This window comes from Engystomops pustulosus, chromosome 8, assembly GCF_040894005.1.
Source record: "Engystomops pustulosus chromosome 8, aEngPut4.maternal, whole genome shotgun sequence".
Lineage (NCBI taxonomy): Eukaryota > Metazoa > Chordata > Amphibia > Anura > Leptodactylidae > Engystomops > Engystomops pustulosus.
In genome coordinates, this window is record NC_092418.1 from 88,723,993 (window position 1) to 88,741,758 (window position 17,766).

The window sequence follows — 17,766 nt, forward strand, 5'->3', positions numbered from 1 at the left end:
TTTTTAATTGATCAGCCTTCTGTGGAAAAATATCTGAAGCACTTCTCAATTTTATCACATTTGTGACCCATAGGGGAGATTTATGAAAAGTGTCTGAGGTAAAACTATTCTAGTTGCCCATGGAAACCAATCACAGCTCAGCTTAAATTCTATAACCTGCTGTGGGAAAATAAAAGCGTTGATTGGTTGGCATGGGCAATTTCGGATCTCAGACTCTTCCCCTATGGACTCCAATAGAAGTCAATTGATCCGCCAAAAACTGATAGCATTTGTGTGCAGTCACTTTTTGCCTTTTTTATGATGATGATGATGGGAACCTGGGGGAGATTTATAATTTTTTTTTGTCTTTTTCTTAGTACACAAAAGTTGCATATTTTTTGTGACTTTTCCTAATTTGCCTTGCAACTTTTAGTACAAAAGTCCAAGCAGAAATCGCTGTATTTATCTTATAATTCCAGCTGTTTAGTCGCCTGTTTGCTGTATTGGATATCTGCAACTTTTTAAAAAGTGGCAAATAAAATATATAAAAGCTCTCCTGGTCTCAGGTGGCGAACTTGGAAGGAAGAAGCAGGACCACCAATTATGTGACAATATCCTCCACACCAGCAATGTTAGAGCCCGTTCACATTGGCGTTGTTTTTCACATCTGTGGTTCAGTGATTTTCACGGATGCCTCACAAAGCCATTGATTTCAATGGATGTTTTCACATTGCCTTGTATTTTCACTGATCCGTTGTTCATGGAATAAAATGTTGAAACCTGTCTGTTGATTTCTATTTTTTTACTGATGTGGATTTCGGAAGGCAATAGAAGTCTAGGGGTCCGCAAAAAAAAAAAAAAAAAAAAAAAAAGGGGTAATTTTTTTGTTCACTCATAAGCCTGAGAAACTGGATGTGATGTTACAGTTTCACAGCAATGTTAAACCTTAATTTTTTTTGCGGACACCGAGACAAAACAAAAGCAAAACGGAGACAAAATGAAACAGAAGAGCAACGGATTACACACGCCAATGTGAAACCACCATTAGACTAACAAGCACAAGTCCAAAACAAGACAAAAAAGGAACTTGACTGATAGGAAATCTAGAAAGAGAAAAGATAAATCTCCCTCCTGGTGTTTTGCCTCTTAATTTTTGTAAACAAATCAATTTTGTTTTTGAAAAAAAAAAAAAAAAAAAAAATCATTGCATGCAAAATGGAGGTGAAAAAAAAAGTTTGCTGGTAGAATACTAAAAAAATGGACAGACTAAAAATGGTTAATATGCTGTGGTTGGAAATCACGGATAGCAAACTGAAAAAAAAAACGGATGTGTGAATGAGCTTTTATTGAAAGGAATCTGAAACATTTGTGAATAATATAAGAATCATTTCTATATGACTACAGTGTCTTTAGCTGCAAAAATATTTCAGAAAAGTTCACATAAAACAGAGGCTGATAATCCCATTCACCAGTTTTTCCTTTAAAATGATAGTGAGAACTGATACCCACATAGGAATGACCTGCAAATAGAAATTTTCATCCAAGTTGGATAAGATAGCAGGAACAGTATACTGCCTGGTTATTACTTAGTACTAATAAAAGTGAAAAGTTGGTATTTGTGTCAACAACAAATTCATGTATATCCCATATAGCCAGATATGCTGTACATTGATGCATGTACTACAATATAGTATAGTATACATAAACTATGTATCATGCACTGCTATGTATCTTGTAATAACAATGCTGGAACATGTTTAAATGTTCTATACTGAAGAAAGTCTGATAGTGGGGATAATAAGTGTAACACATCCTCTCCTCCTGGAGTATAAAATAGACTCCATCCGAGGGAGGTTATTTACAAGCTGCCATAATTTACCTGCACTATTTGGCAATGCAACACCAAAAAAGTAAATGAATAAAATACTTCATAACTGCTGCTAGAACAGACTGGCTCCTGTAATGAAGAAAAGATTTATGTCAGACGATTCCAGTCCAAATAGCAGCAGCCTCTGTTTGTCTCAGCCCAGTGCTTCTATTTAAATGTTACTTTCATATATTATGTGGCATTAATTTAACTATAGCTCATTAAAGCAGAATGAAATGGTTAAATTAACTTATCAACCCATAATGATGATGAATGAGGTATTAATTCAGATACAAGCCGGGCAATTTGCAAGTTTACGCTTTCTGATGGCTCTCAAATAACATTTTGAATAGCGGGTCAGCGCCTCAATCAATTACACAAACATGTAAAGTCGTTCTCCTGGAAAAATAAAATCCTTTTTCATGCATATGCATTAAAACATGTCGGTAATTATCCTGGAAAATTGCCTTCATTGGATTAAACGGTGGAATTGGACAAGAGCTTCTAGTCGCACTTGGCTAGCAGTTTATTGAGCTACCTGTCACAGGGGACTGCAAGCTTGTGTGTGTGTATGTATGTATATGAGATTGTATGTGTATATACCTACCAAGAAGGACTGCAAGCTTGTGTGTGTGTATATCACTGCATGGGTGCATGTATGTATATGAGACTGTATGTGTATATACCTGTCACAAGGGACTGCAAGCTTGTGTGTGTATGTATATTATTGCATGTGTGCATGTATGTATATGAGATTGTATGTGTATATACCTACCAAGAGGGTCTGCAAGCTTGTGTGTGTATATCACTGCATGTGTGCATGTATGTATATGAGACTGTATGTGTATATACCTGCCACAGGGGACTGTAAGCTGGTGTGTGTATATTACTGCATGTGTGCATGTATGTATATGAGACTGTATATGTAGATACCTGCCACAAGGGACTGCAAGTTTGTGTGTGTATATCACTGCATGTGTGCATGTATGTATATGAGACTGTATGTGTATATAGCTACCAAAAGGGACTGCAAGCTTGTGTGTGTATATCACTGTGTGTGTGCATGTATATGAGATTGTATGTGTACATACCTGCCACAAGGGGCTGCAAGCTTGTGTGTATATATCACTGCATGTGTGCATGTATGTAAATGAGACTGTATGTGTATATACCTGCCAAGAGAGACTGCAAACATGTGTGTAAGTATATGACTCCATGTGTGCATGTATGTATTTGAGACCACAAGGGACTGCATACTTGTGTGTGTATATCACTGCATGTATGTATATGATATTGTATGTGTATATACTGTCACAAGGGACTGCATGTTTGTGATTGTATATCACTGCATCTATGTATATGAGACTGTATTTGTATATACCTGCCACAAGGGACTGCAAGCCTGTGTGTGTACATAAAAGCATGTGTGCATGTATGTATATGTGACTGCATGTGTATGTGCCTGCCACCAGGGGATGGAAGCTGTGGTATATGACTGCATGTATGTGTATGTGACTGTATGGGCAAATCAGTGCTTATTGTGCTGTTTACAGGACTGTGTAGTTATGATGTATAAGTAAATGTTTTTGCATATCAGTGCTCATGGGTTTGTATGCAGGAATGTGAATTTATATTCATAGGTGAGTGTATAGGAAACTTTATTTGTATACACTATGGGTTTTGTGCAGTAGTTGTAGTGTGTGTATATATAAGTGTGTGTGTTGTACACTACTAGCTGTCACTATTCCATTGACTGACCCCTCCACTTACAAATTACAATGATCAAAATATGAATAGAAAAAATATACAAAAAAGGGATTCATTTTCTCCCAAGTTTTCAATCCCCAATACAGAAGAGAATTAGTATTAGTAAAGCAGGACGTGGTCCTGATTGTATCATTTTCTAGCAGTTTATAGTACTATATTAGAAAACATAAGAAACAGTACCCATAAAAAGTATTATATACTTTACTTACCTGTTTGTGTTGGTTAGGAATTAAGAAAACATAGAAACATGTCCTTCTTGGTGTCTGGATGTCCCATCTGAACCTGTGGAACATAATAAAATCAGACTTCTTTGGGTGCTTATGTCAGCTGTCAGAGCACTTCTTTCTATATAACACACATGTTAGTACAGGGGTGATACCACAACAATAAAATATTACAAGGCATTTTAAAAAGTTGCCGATGGAGCCACAATGGTATGCTGCTCAGTTTCATGACAATTAAATTGCAGAAAGTGGTGTACACTATAGATTTATTATAAAACCTCATTTTCACTCACACAGGTAATTATGCATTTATAAAAGTAGCACTCTTTCTGTATATCATTACCAAGCATATACACCCTTCAGAGGGGGCTTTGATATTTGTAGGATTTTTGTGGGTTATTCATAAAGGAAATATAGAGAAGCTATAGAGTACAGCATGTAAAATATGTCTAGGTCTATAGACTTGAATGGCATCATGTATTTGTCTTCTTCTCTTTTTGTGATGACAGGGATGACACAAATGACCAAATATAAATACAATATCATCATTATAAAATTCCCTTTCAAGCTGCGCAGTCACAATCTCATAAATTTCTACATTTTCTGGTTATAACTAGTTAAAAAAAATACATTTCCTGTAATGACTATATGTAAGTAACAATATGTATTATGTAAATATATAATAAACAGTGTAACAGTAATCTGTTGAAACGGTGAATGCAGGTTAGTTAGAAGTATAATGTCCAATTTCTCATATATTTTATTTTATTTAAAAATAAAGCTTATTTATTTTCAAAGTATTTTATACCAATCATAAAAAGTTACATTTAATAGCTTAGTTTCATCAAAGGCAGAGGTTACAATAGAGCAGTGATGGCGAACCTTTTAGAGACCAAGTGCCCAAACAACAACCAAAATCCACTTATTTACCGTGAAGTGCCAACATGGAATTTTAAACAGTAACTTATTGCTACCTGTTCTTCCACATCTTGGTGTCTGAGGCACAACAGGATGACCTCCAAAGATCTTCTATCAAAACCTTTTCATTTTTCCCACAGTTTCAAACAGTCAATGTAGTGTCGATTTAAAATAGCACTGAGAGCAGATGCCTGGGACTGCAGGAAGATTTGGTCCTGATTTGTGAACTTTGTCCTGGGGTGATGGCCTGGGTGCCCACAGAAAGGGCTCTGAGTGCCACCTCTGGCACCCGTGCCATAGGTTCGCCACCACTGCAATAGAGCATAAAGTTTTGTTTAATGAAACATAGAAAAGCTCCTATCAGTACATTGTTAGAAATTAGGAAATTGGAATGACAAGGGGACTGAAATGTTTTAATGACTAGCTAAAATGAGAGTAATGACACACACACAGTGGGGCTTATTTACTAAGGGTCCAAACGCCGCACTTTGGTTGGGTTTCCTGAATATTTTCGTTTTGCGCCGAATTGCACAGGGATTTTGGCACACGAGATGGGATTGTGGTGCATAGGTGCCGGTTTCACGCAACAGAAATGGGGGGGGGGGGGGGCGCGGCCGTCAGACAACCCGATGGCTTCGGAAAAGCTGTGGAATTTAAAAAACAATTTGTGTCACAAGATCACGCACTTACATGCACCAGGAAGATATCAGGCGCACAACCTTAGTGGATCTCGCAGACCTGAATCCTCGTCGGACAACGCGCCGCGGGATTGCGACTGGACTGGGTAAGTAAATGTGCCTCAGTGAACTATCACTACTGACAAGGTAGGCTTGGTTATTGGAGTTTTAGAAAAGAGAGCTCCAAAGAAAAAATACCAGAGGTGTAGAGTTATGACATGTGAACTCTATCTTACATTTTACAAGGGATGGTTCTTATAAAAGAAAAAGAAAACATTCATGTCCTATTGTTCTTTTTCCATGACTTTCGATGACTTTCATTGAGTCTGTAAGGAGTGGCAATGTGCATGATTGACTTCTTGATCCCTCCATACCAGGGCCATGTGAACTGAAAATTCTAGCAAATCAAGAGGATTCCAGAGGTTGGTCTGCAACTCATATAATATTTATCAACTATCCAGTTTGCATGTTCAAGATGCACACCCAGTGGCAGATTAAGTATCCCATGGGTCCTGCGCTGTTCACACAACTAGGGCCCCCCATTGTCCCAACCAACATGTGTTCGGATGTTAGGGCTTGAAGGGGTTTTCCCATCTGGGCATTCATATTTCATTTAATTCATTTGCAATATGTAAACATTTCTTCAATTGCATATTATTTAAAATAATATTCCTGTGTGAAGATAAATTTTTCATAAATGTAGCCATGCTGTCCCTTAGAAACAAGATAGCTTTCTTGGATCTGACCACCCCACACTCTGGCAGCATGGCCAGACGTGCTATTGAGCTCTGTCTGACCACCTGGATTCAGCATTCAGTACCACAGGGCGGCTGTGAAACATTCAGTAACTCCCCAACATTTCATATACAAAAACTTTTTGTTTCTTTGTGCAACCTCTCCAGCAGAGGTGGTCGTATCTAAGGACATAGTCTTGTTTGTAAGTGACCATATGACTTCATTTATGAAAAATTATCACACAGGTAAATTTTTTTTAATTAACATATTATTAAAGAAATGAGTACAACTGTGAAGGTAGAGCAGCACTGTGAAGGGAGGGACTAGGGTCCCAGTGTGGGTGCAAGCCTCCGCTGACCGGACTCAAGGTAAGCAAATGATTGCCAAAGGAAATAAAAGAGATGAGGCAGCAGTCCTGGAAAAGGCTAGGTGTTTATTCACCCAATGTGGAAGGTGTGACATTTCAGCCCCTCAATGGAGCTATTTTCGAGCATACTTGGATCCTACCAAGTTGTCTGCGGTACTCCAGTGGCCTTGTCCAGTGGGACATCATGCTATACAGAGATTCCTGGGCTTCGCTAATTATTACCAGCAATTTATACCAAATTTCTAATCTCTTGTGTCTCCCATTGTGGCATTGACAAAAAAAGATGCTAATCCTAAACTCTGGCCTCTGGCGGATGGAGAAGCGTTCTCCAAGCTGAAGTCCGCCTTTGCCTCTGCCTCTGTTCTCACATGGCCTGATAGGGAGAAGCAATTCCAACTGGAAGTAGATGCCTCCTCAGTGGGTGCTGGAGCGGTGCTCACTGAGAAAAGACCCAAGGGCTGAACTCTCACATGTGGGTTCATCTCTAAGACTTTCTCTGCTGGAATTATTCTATAGGAGACCGAGAACTACTGGCCATAAAACTTGCCCTGAAAAAATGGCTCTATCTTCTGGAGGGAGCTTGCCATCCAGTCTGCATATATACAGATCACAAGAATCTCCGTTATCTGCAGACTGCTTAGCGCCTCAACCCATGCTCACTCTTCTTGATTCACTTTCATCCTGCAGGAAAGAATGTCATGTTCCTGAATGACTGGTTGTTGCCGCTCCAGTGGACCTTCGGCACCTTCCTCCCATCAAGATCTCCGTTCGACCTGCTCTTCGGAAGGGGATATTAACTCATGTGGCTGGGCACTCTGTTGCCCTCATTTCCCGTTTCTACTGGTGGCCAGATCTGGTCAAGAATGAAAGGGATTTTGTGGGTTCCTGGAGTTCCTGTGCCCGGAAAAAGCCTTCTCGTCTTCAACCAGCTGGTCTTCTGCTGCCGTTACTGATACCCAGCCGCACGTGGGCTCAATTGGCCATGGACTTTATCACGGATCTTCCGTCTTCCCCTGGTAATACCATCATCTGGGTGGTAATAGACCTGTTCTCCAAGATGTCCCACTTGGTGCTTCTGCCAGGCCTTGCCGGCCTGTCCTTCCTTCATGTCTTCCCGATTCATGGACTTCCTCTGCACATTGTCTCGGACCGTTTGGTCCAGTTTGTTTCCTGGTTCTGTCATGCACTGTGTGGTCAACTACAAGTATAACTGGACTTCTCTTCTAAGTACCATCCGCAGTCGAATGGTTAACCAGACTCTGGGCTGCTATCTCCATCATTTTGTCTCTGCCTGACAAAACGATTGGTCCACTCTGTCACGGTGGGCGGAGTTTTCTTACAATTCCTTGGACTCGGAATTTGCTGGCTCTGCTCCCTTCTTCATTGTCTATGGACAGCACCCATGCCTTCCTCTTTCTGCGCCTTCAGATGTTCCTGCAATGTGAGAGTTGGCCCAGGAAATCTATCTGGGAGCAGACTTGACTCTCCTTGCTCCAGGCGTCTTCTCGAACCAAGACCCAGGCGGACAAAAGACGCAGGCTTCTCCAACCTTTGTTCCTTGTGACAAAGTGTGGCTGTCCTCCAGGTATGTCCGGCTGAAGATTCCCAGCTACAAGCTTGGTCCGCGTTTCATGGGACCATTCGAGGTGCTAAAGTGCTCCATCTTCCTCCCTCTATGCGCATCCCAACTCCCTTCTGAAGCCTGACGTCCAAAACCACTTCTCCCGGCAGCTACCACCTCCTGCTCCTGAGGCAGATTCCTCTGACATCTATGAAGTAAAATAGGTCCTGGATATGAAGTTTGTTAGAGGGAAGTGGTTCTTTATTGTTGACCGGAGGGGGGTCTGGGCCAAGAGAGATCTTGGGTACCCGAGGAACACATCCTGGACCATGGTCTTTTGCAGAGGATCCTCCAGAGGAGGATTGTGTCCTCGCCTCCTAGGGCACCGTGCGCCGGCTGTCTGAGATTTGAAGGACCAGCGCACCAATGATGGGTGCTGGCCGACTACCTTCTCAGATAAAGTCCCGGCCTCTTCCTGTGTCCCCTGCAGGATCTTTGTGCCTTATGCCTTAGAGAAAACTTGATTCTGATGTCTCTTGCCTACATGGTGATTTCCTGTTGTGACCTCGGCTCCATTCCTGACTTCGCACCTTTGCTGCCAGTCCTGACCTTCTGCTATGTCCCTGACTTTGATGGCGTGTTGCCTGACCATGATTCCGTGTCTGCCTTCTGATTCTGTACAGTATCCTGCCTTGGCCACCACCCTGGACCAAGTCATGCCTCTGTTGGTTGTTGGTTTTGATGAAAAATGAACTGATGGATGTTGAAAAGATGCCTCTGTCTGCCAGTATATGCCTATGGATATGCTCAACATGTATGCTGGGAGCTTTCCTTGAAAACACATTGGGGCTTATTTACAAAGGGTCTGCAGCCGCACTTTTGTCGTTTTTTATGACGTTTTTGGCATTTGCGCCACTGGGTCAGGTATTTAACTGGGGATTGTGTCGCAGGCGACCGGCTTGTGGCGCAGTTGCGCTGGCTTTTATGCAACATAAATCAGGGGGCAGGCTGTCGGACCATCCGATTGATCCGGACTGAGCGCAGGATTTAACTTTTAAATTGTGTCTAAAGATCAAGCGCTTACATGCACCAGGAAGCAGGTGAACTCCGTTGGATCTCAGCGGGGAAGCGGCACATGCAGGATATTGGGCGCACAATCTTAGTGAATCATGGCAGAGTGCATTCTGGTCGGACAATGCACTTCCGGGGAACTAAATGTAGTAAATGTGCCCCATTGAATTAGTCACAAAAAGAGATAATACACTATATGGCATAAATTTTTAAGAATCTTTATAACTGGAGATTAATACCAGCCATAATAAAGCAAAATTTGACTACACACAAAAACACATGTAAACCCCCCTTAAAATCGATTTAAAAGGGGGCAATTTTATACTTTAAAGAGGACCTGTCACCCAAATAAACTCTCTAGGAGCTGCTTACTAAAGTAAGCAGCTCTCTTGCTCTACCCGAGTAATAGCAGTGTTAAATCGCTAGCTTTATTGGAACATACGGATAAAGCTAGCAAACACTGCACGGCCATAGCCCTCCGAATTACGAAACAAGCTTTTTGGTGGCAACTGCCTGGACATGTATTCATAAAGTGTCTGCGCCGCTGCACTATACCCAACACAACACAAAATACTGCACTGAAAGGGTCATTCCAGTGCACCACATTTATCATGCAGTGTTCGACAGAATTGTGTTGCACACCCTGTGTTGCTGCCTTGATATATAGCCTGCCTCTTCCTGTAACCCCTGCCGGATCTTTGTGCCGTGTTTGCCTGAGAGAAAGCGTTATTGTGACTATAGTGATTTATCCGTTGTGACCTGTTTCCGTTTCTGACCCCAATTCTCTGCAGTGTGTCTTGACCATCTGCTACGTCCCTAACTCCGATCTGCTGAATACCTGGTGCCATTTAGACTCTTCTCCTAGGTGTCAGCTTACATCATCGCTCGCGGTGGTTCAGTGGGTCCACCACCATTGACCCTGACAGTAAGGGTTTCACCACCACCGTGGCTCAACAGTCCCAGCAGATTGCTGTTCAGGGCTAGCAACTTAACCAGCTTACCACCATCATGTAGCAGTTATAGGCTGCCCAGCAGCAGCGTCTAGTTCCTACGGCACCTTCCGCTTCAGCGACTACAGTGTCTTCTGCAAAACCCAGACTGCATTTGTCCATGCCCTTCAAGTATGATGGAGATGCCATGTTGTGCAGGGGATTCATCACCCAGTACTCACTGCACATCAATCTGATGCCTACGCAGTTCGCTACTGAAAGGTCTAAGGCGGCATGCGTGGTCAGCCTACGCTCCGTGAATGTACTTGCATGGGCTACCCCTCTATGGGACAGGAGCGATTCGGGCACTGCCAGCAACCGGCCCTGGCATCCTCTGCGAGACTGCCCTGCTGAATTTCCGTCAAGGGGACTTGTCATTTGGGACTACACGGTTCAATTCGCATCTGAGCTCTCTTGGAACGAAGCGGCCTTGGCCACCACTTTTAAGAAAACTGGCTAGTCGCATCAAAGATGCTCTGTCTGCATGGGCCCTCTATCTTCACTGAGCGACCTCATCACTCTGGCTACTCAGATTGACATCCGGTTTTCAGAGCGCATGGAGGAGCAGCGCCTCGAACAAGTGCAAATCAGGACCCACTGCAGAGGAGGCCATGCCGGTGGATAAAGCTTGTCTGACACCCCAAGAGCATCCACAGCGCCCGGAAAACGCACGCACCTAGGACTACTGGGAGATGCGTCCCTAGTTGAGAGCAAAGCATCTCCACGTCTTAACATTCCTGTCCTACTCAGCTCTGGGACAGGTAGTCAGTTTAAAGTTTCTGCCTTCCTGAATTACGGCTCTGCAGGAAACTTCTTGGATGCTACCCTGTCTCCCAGCATCATCTTCCTATGGTCCATCTTGAAAAGCCACTGGTCATCTCGACGGTCAGTGGGCAGATTCTCTGCGATGCGGTCCGGTACCACACCATGCCTCTATGCCTGCAGGTTGGGGCATTGCACAAAGAAATACTGTCATTTTATGTGCTTCCCCGGTCTACTGTTCTCCTGGGTCTTCCATGTTTGCAATGTCACGCTCCTGTGCTCAACTGGCAAACTGGGGAAATGCTATGTTGGGGACAGTTACGCTGTCTGGTAGCATTTAATCCTGTATCTACCATGACTTCTTTCGGAATTTTTCTGTTTTGCACCGATTTTCCCACGATGCAATCCGACGGACTTCAGCGCAGCAGCGACACCTGGTAGACGTCGGAGGCACTGCCTTAGTGAATCGCCGGAAGATCCGAATCAGCTGCAGAGAACGCGCTGCGGGAACGCGAATGGACCGTGTAAGTAAATCTGCCCCAATGTCTTCACCAAATTAGGCGCAGAATGGAAGGCTGCCTTCAATACTCGTGATGGACACTTCCAGTATCTTGTCATGCCGTTTGGACTTTGTAAAGCACCAGCCGTATTCCAGGAGTTTTCAGAGACCTGCTATATACTTGTGTCATATTCTACTTGGACGCTATCCTGGTGTTCTCTGCTGACCTTGAGTCCCATCAGGCACCTGTATGACAAGTCCTCAGGCGCCTAAGGGCAAATTGCCTGTATGCCAAGCTCGAGAAGTTTCTATTCTACTAAAAGAGTCTTCCTTTCCTCGGTTATATCATCTCTGACAAGGGACTACAGATGGATCCCACTAAATTGCTAAAGTCGCCCAGTGGGACTTTGTGCCATCCAGAGCTTCTGGGCTTTGCTAATTACTACCGGCAGTTCATATCGAATTTCTCCTCTCTCGTGTCTACCATTGTGGTGCTCACCAAGTAAAAAGGCCAACTCTAAGCTCTGCCCTCGGCAGTTGAAGAAGCTTTCTCCAAGCTGAAGTCTGCCTTTGCCTCTGCTCTTGTACTCACTCGGGCTGATACGGAGAAACACTTCCTGCTAGAGCTTGATGCCTGCTCGGAAGGAGCTGGTGCTGTTCTCACACAGAAAGGGTCCAGAGGTCGAACTCCCACTTGTAGCTTCTTCTCGAAAACCTTCTCAGCCGCATAGAGGAATACTCCATAGGTGATCAGGAACTTCTGGACATAAAACATGCCTTGGTAGAATGGTGTTATCTTCTGGAAGGTATCTATACTGACCACAAAATCTCTTGTATCTCTAGACTGCTCAACACCTCAATCCACGACAGGCTCCCTGTTTGGTTGGTCCCTGTTTTACTCCTGCTTTAATTTCCTGATCCATTTTCATCCAGCAGAGAAGAGTGTCAAAGCCGATGCCCTCTTTTCTTATCCAATTTCATCCAGCGGAGAAGAGTTGCAAAGCCGATGCCCTCTCTCGTGCCTCTAATGTTATTGGGGATGAAGCCTCCTCCTCGACATATTGTTCCTCCTGAACCCACGTCTCACGTCACAGACGCACCCATGCTCCGCCAGTAGCGGCAGTTCTTACCTTCCCTGGCTGCAGCAATGGGCTCCTCGCTCTGGCGCGCGCGCCTCAGCTTCCTATGGCGCACAGGTATTGGCTTTCTAACATTTAAAGGGCCAGCATGCCGATGATTGGCACTGGACGTTCACCTGTTAATTTCCCGGCCCTATCCTGTGTCTCCTGCCGGATCTTTGTGCCTCCTGCCTCTGAGAAAGCGTTCCTGTGTTTGTTCCTGAAGTTATTCTGATTATCTGTTGTGTTGTGTGTTATCTGTCGATTCTGTTCCTGACTTTGATTCTCTGCCTTGTCCCTGACTCCAGTCCTTTGACACCTGTCCTGATCTCCTGCCTGACCTTGACTCCGCCTCACGATTCTATACCTCGCCTTGGCCACCAGCATGCCTGTGGAGTGACCTGGCGGTATCCCGCCGCAACAAGTCCAGCCAGCTTTGCGGCAGGCTCTGGTAAAAACCGGGTGCCTCTTAGATACTGCTCCCAGGTGTCGGCTTACGTCATCTCTCGCAGTGGTCCACTACCTCTGATCCTGATAGACATTATCTTTGGGATATTGCTCTCGTGTGGCTAAGCACCCCGGGGTGTCGCTCTCATCTCTCGTTTCTACTGGTGGCCAGGTTTGGTCAAGGACTTTGTGAGTTCCTGTGCTTCCTTTGCCTGAAATAAGTCATCACGTCTCAAGCCAGCAGGTCTGCCCCTGCCACTCCCTATACCCAGATGTCTGTGGACTCACATGGCCATGGACTTTATTACAGATCAACCGCTTTTTTCTGGTAATACCATCATCTGGGTAAACACAGACTGTGTCGCTGTCCTGTAGATATGTCCGGCTGAAGATTCCCAGCTACAAACTTGGTCCTCGTTTCCTGGGTCCATTCGAGTTGCTGAAGTACATCAACCCCATGGCTTACAAGATTCGTATTCCTCCCACCATTGTGAATTCTTTTCACATCTCCCTTCTAAAGCCTGTCATCCTGAATTGCTTCTCCCGGAAAGAAGCTCCTCCTTCTCCTGAGGTGGATTCCACCAATGTCTTTTAGGTAAAGGAAATCCTGGACATGAAGATGATGAGAGGGAGATGGTTCTTTCTTATCGACTGGAAGGGATTGGGGCCAGAGGAGCAATCTTGGGAACCTGAAGACAACATACTGGACTGCAGTGTTCTTTAAAATTTCCTTCCGGCCAAAAAGAGGGGAAAGCCGAAGGGAGGGTACTGTCATGGGAACTCCTGCGACCCACGTCTTGGGTTGCAGGTGCACGTGTCTCTGCCCCGTAGGGACAGGTGCACATGGCTTGGCCCGTACCACAGCGGCACTGAGTTGTGCATTTTAATGTTCTGCAACAGCTGAAGTGTGCATTGGGATGTTCTGCAGTGGCTGGTGTGTGTATTCCGATGTTCCACAGTGGCTGGCACATGTAGGAACAAGTTCAGAGATTTAAAGGGAAACTGTCATCAGAAATGTAGCTAATAAACCACTACCATTATGTTGTCAAGCAGCAAACACCTTCCAGATAATGTTTTTCTCATGGCCCAGGGTGGTGGAATTATCCAGAAAATCAACTTTGAAGTAAGGTGTAAATTGGTTGTATAAAGTCAATGAGGCAGATTTAATTACCCGGTCCTGTCGCGATCCCGCAGTGTATTGTCCGATGAGGATTCGGGTCTGCCACGATTCACTAAGGTCATGGGCCCGAGTTCCTGCATCCGTTGCTTCTGCGCCACAGACTGTCCAGGAGTTGCGGATGCTTTAGTCCAGGTCTGGGAGAAGATTCCTCAGGAGACCATCCACAACCTCATTGTGTATTAGGGAGGTCATACAGGCATGTCGTGGCCACACACAATACTGAGCCTCATTTTGTCTTGTTTTGCAGACATTACATCAAAGTTGGATCAGCCTGTAATGTGTTTCCACTTTAATTTTGTGGGTGACTCCAACTACAGGCCTCTCTTGGTTAATAAATTTGATTTCCATTGATGATTTTTCTTGTGATTTTGTTGTCAGCACATTCAACTTTGTACAGAACAAAGAATTCAATGAGAATATTTCAATGATTCAGATCTAGGATGTGTCATTTGAGTATTCCCTTTTTTTTAAGGACTGTATACTGTATATACCTGCGTATAAGCTGACCCAAGTATAAGCAGAGACCCCTAATTCGTCACCAAAAACTGGTGACTATTGATTTGAGTATAAGCCTAGGGTGAGAAATGCATTGGTCACAGTCGCTCCCCCAAAATATAACTAGCCAGCCCCTGTAGTATACAGAGAGCCAGCCCCCAGTAGTATACAGAAAGACAGTCCCTAGTAGTAAACAGCCAGAGAGCCCCTAGTAGTATACAGCAAGACATCCCAGCACATAAAAAAAAAAAAAAACAACTTACACGTCCCCATGCCCAGCGCAGCTCCCCGATATTCCGGTCCCCGCGGCTCCTCTTCTTTTTTCTCTTTGTAACAGCCAGCAGAGACGCGTCCACATGATCTATCGGGCGGCGTAAAGTATGATGTCATCAGCAGCAACACCACCACATCATAGTGTCCGCCAGCAGATCCCATGGATGCAACTCTGCCGGGTAATTACAGCAGAGAAGAAAGAAGAGGAGCTGCCAGGAGCCACGTCAAGCATCAGGAGCATGGACGAGCATCAGTGAATATTGCACATATTCTGTAGTGTAATACACATACCTTAATAATTTGGTATAATATTCTATAACTAGCTATGAGAGGAGTACAACAGACTGGAATGAAGGTACATTGTAGATAGAAAATATATGGCACGCATTACAAATTAGGCAGACTATGGAAAAGAGTAAAGAGTGGATAAAATCCAAAAACATTCCCAAATGATTTATACAGGTTTGATAATTTCCTACAGATACAGCAAAGTTTGTCATTAGTCTGATAACATGATTTGTGTTTAGATACTAGAATTTTTTTAAAGGGCTTTGCCATTAGTAAGACTAGGGTGTACATTTACTTACCCGGTCCTGCGCATTCCCCGATCCGGAGTGTCCGACGAGAAGAAACTCTGCCGCGATTCACTAAGATTGTGCACCCGATATCCTGCATGTGTCGCTCCTTGCTCAGGTCCGCCGGAGTTCACCATCTTCTTCCCTGTGCATGGCTTGCGACACAATTTTAAAGTCCAAAATCCGATTGCGTGCAACACAATTCCCTGCTAAATCCCTGTCACAGCGGCGCAAATCCCGAATATTTCGGAAAGTCCGCCGGAAATGCGATTTGCGGACCTTTAATAAATAAGCCCCAATATGTTTTCTCATCAATAGACAGTAACTTGCTCATATGGATACCAACCTTTGCACAGCATATCATCTGTCATCAGCTGGTTTTTAAACAGACATGGTTATGGAATAATACCTTTGTATCATCATCATGAAGTATGCTAAATGTCCTTGGGAGGGGTATACAGAATAATATAGGAGATAAGGGATATGATAACAACTAGGGTTGATTCATCCACTCCTTATTAACACTTATTAGTTCTATTGAGTTTGGTATAAAGCAGTTGTAGAACCTCGTTGTCTGGCAGGAAATCTGTTGCTATTTGTTACTTATTTTAGAGAATGTTCAACATAAATTTGCGGCAGTACCTCTCCTGCCAAATAGTGTTGATGGGACTTAGGGATTCTCTAATAGTTTTTTGCACCCTCCTTAAGAACTTGGCCAGTCTGTTACTTTCCCATTTTTTGAAAGTTCCTCTCCAGCATATTATGCTAGAGAAGGTTGATTCATAAAAAATCTTTAGGATCTTGTTGTAGATGTTGAATGATTTGAGTAAGTACATTCTAGACGATTCTTAAAACACCATGTTGATATTAGCTATCTACTCCAGTATTGTCAATACCAAGGTACTTGTTGTTGTGGACCGCTCAATGGCTCTGCCTTTGATTATGACTGGTTAAGGTGCTGCTTTTTTCATCCATAGTTCTATGACCAATTATTTGGATTTGTCTACATTTAAAGGTCATTAATTTCATTCCATTCCACAAAGTAATTTACGACCTCCCTGTAGAGCTTATCATCGCCATTCCAAATGCCACCTACAATTACTTTCTGTAGATAGCAGAGCTCTTAGTGGTGGCTAAAGTCAAATGAATATAAGATGAACAAGAATGGAGATAGTACGGCACCATAAGGTGTGCCTCGGTTGCTGACTACTATTTTCGATTGTTCATTTTCTATTTGAATGAATGGAGGTATATCAGTTTGGTAGTCAAAAATCCAGTTAACAACAGAGGGATCTACGTTTAAATTGGTCATTTAATCCATCATTATAGACGGATCTATAGTGTTGAATGCGCTGGAAGTCAAAGTAAGGGATCTTCACAGGGGTGTTTTAAGTGGAGTAGGAACAGAACAGCATCATCCACTCATTTTACCATTGTATGCAAATTGTGAGGCTCCTACTCAGAGACTCCCTTCAGAAGAGACAATATCACAGTTTCGAACAATTATTTGGATGTTATAGTGCTTGGTCTGATTTTGCAATAGTCAGTTGGTCTTTGGTTACAAGTTACTTTCCAAATTTCTGGCACTAATTCACAGCTCAGGCTTTAACTGAACATCTCAACTGGTGTCTGGCATAATTATTTTGAAAATATATTCACAGAACAAACAATAAAACAATGACCTAGACAAAGAAGTTGCCAATGATAGTCTTACAATTCTCCCAATGTCCGTATCTACTAAGAGGCTCCAGCCTGATCTAATAAAAAAAAAAAAAAAAGAGTGAAATATTATCACACTGCAAGTTATTATAGAAAAAACCCCTAAACTAACCTATCTTAAAGAAAGAGATAAAGGAATTTTTACTTAAAGATCAGATAACACCAGAACAAGTACAGCAACCTACAGTAGGACCACAAAGTAAGTGGTTGGTTTTATTTGAAGTTCATGTGGACAATATGTGATTCATGAAAACTATTCCTTAAGGCTGTTTTAAAGCAGTGCACACTGTGGTTACACCATGTGTAGGTTCTGTTCCAATTTATGGCTTTCATGTACAGTAACAGAACACTATAAAACCACTGCATAATTCCATGGTTAAATGTAGCAAGATTAAGTCAGACTTTTTAAAATACCTGAACAGGATAATACTACAAAATAAAAAAAAATGTTTTTCAATTCTATCTTTTTAAATTATTTGACAATAGAGATTAACAGACTGGTAGGTTAAAATTTTACAAACTTTTATCTTTTTATTTTTTCTC

At 43.0% G+C, this 17,766-nt stretch overlaps 1 protein-coding gene across 4 annotated transcripts in view; it reads right to left on the reverse strand.

Annotated features, from left to right (window-relative positions):
• Positions 1-1,939, reverse strand: part of HOXD13 (homeobox D13) — a 44,209-nt gene extending 42,270 nt beyond the window's left edge. For all 4 annotated transcript variants that reach the window (XR_011849443.1, XR_011849445.1, XR_011849446.1 and 1 more), the window contains exon 1: positions 1,859-1,939. The gene's annotated coding sequence lies outside the window, so the exon portion shown is untranslated. The remainder of the gene's footprint in view (positions 1-1,858) is intronic.
• Between the last annotated feature and the right edge of the window lie 15,827 nt (positions 1,940-17,766).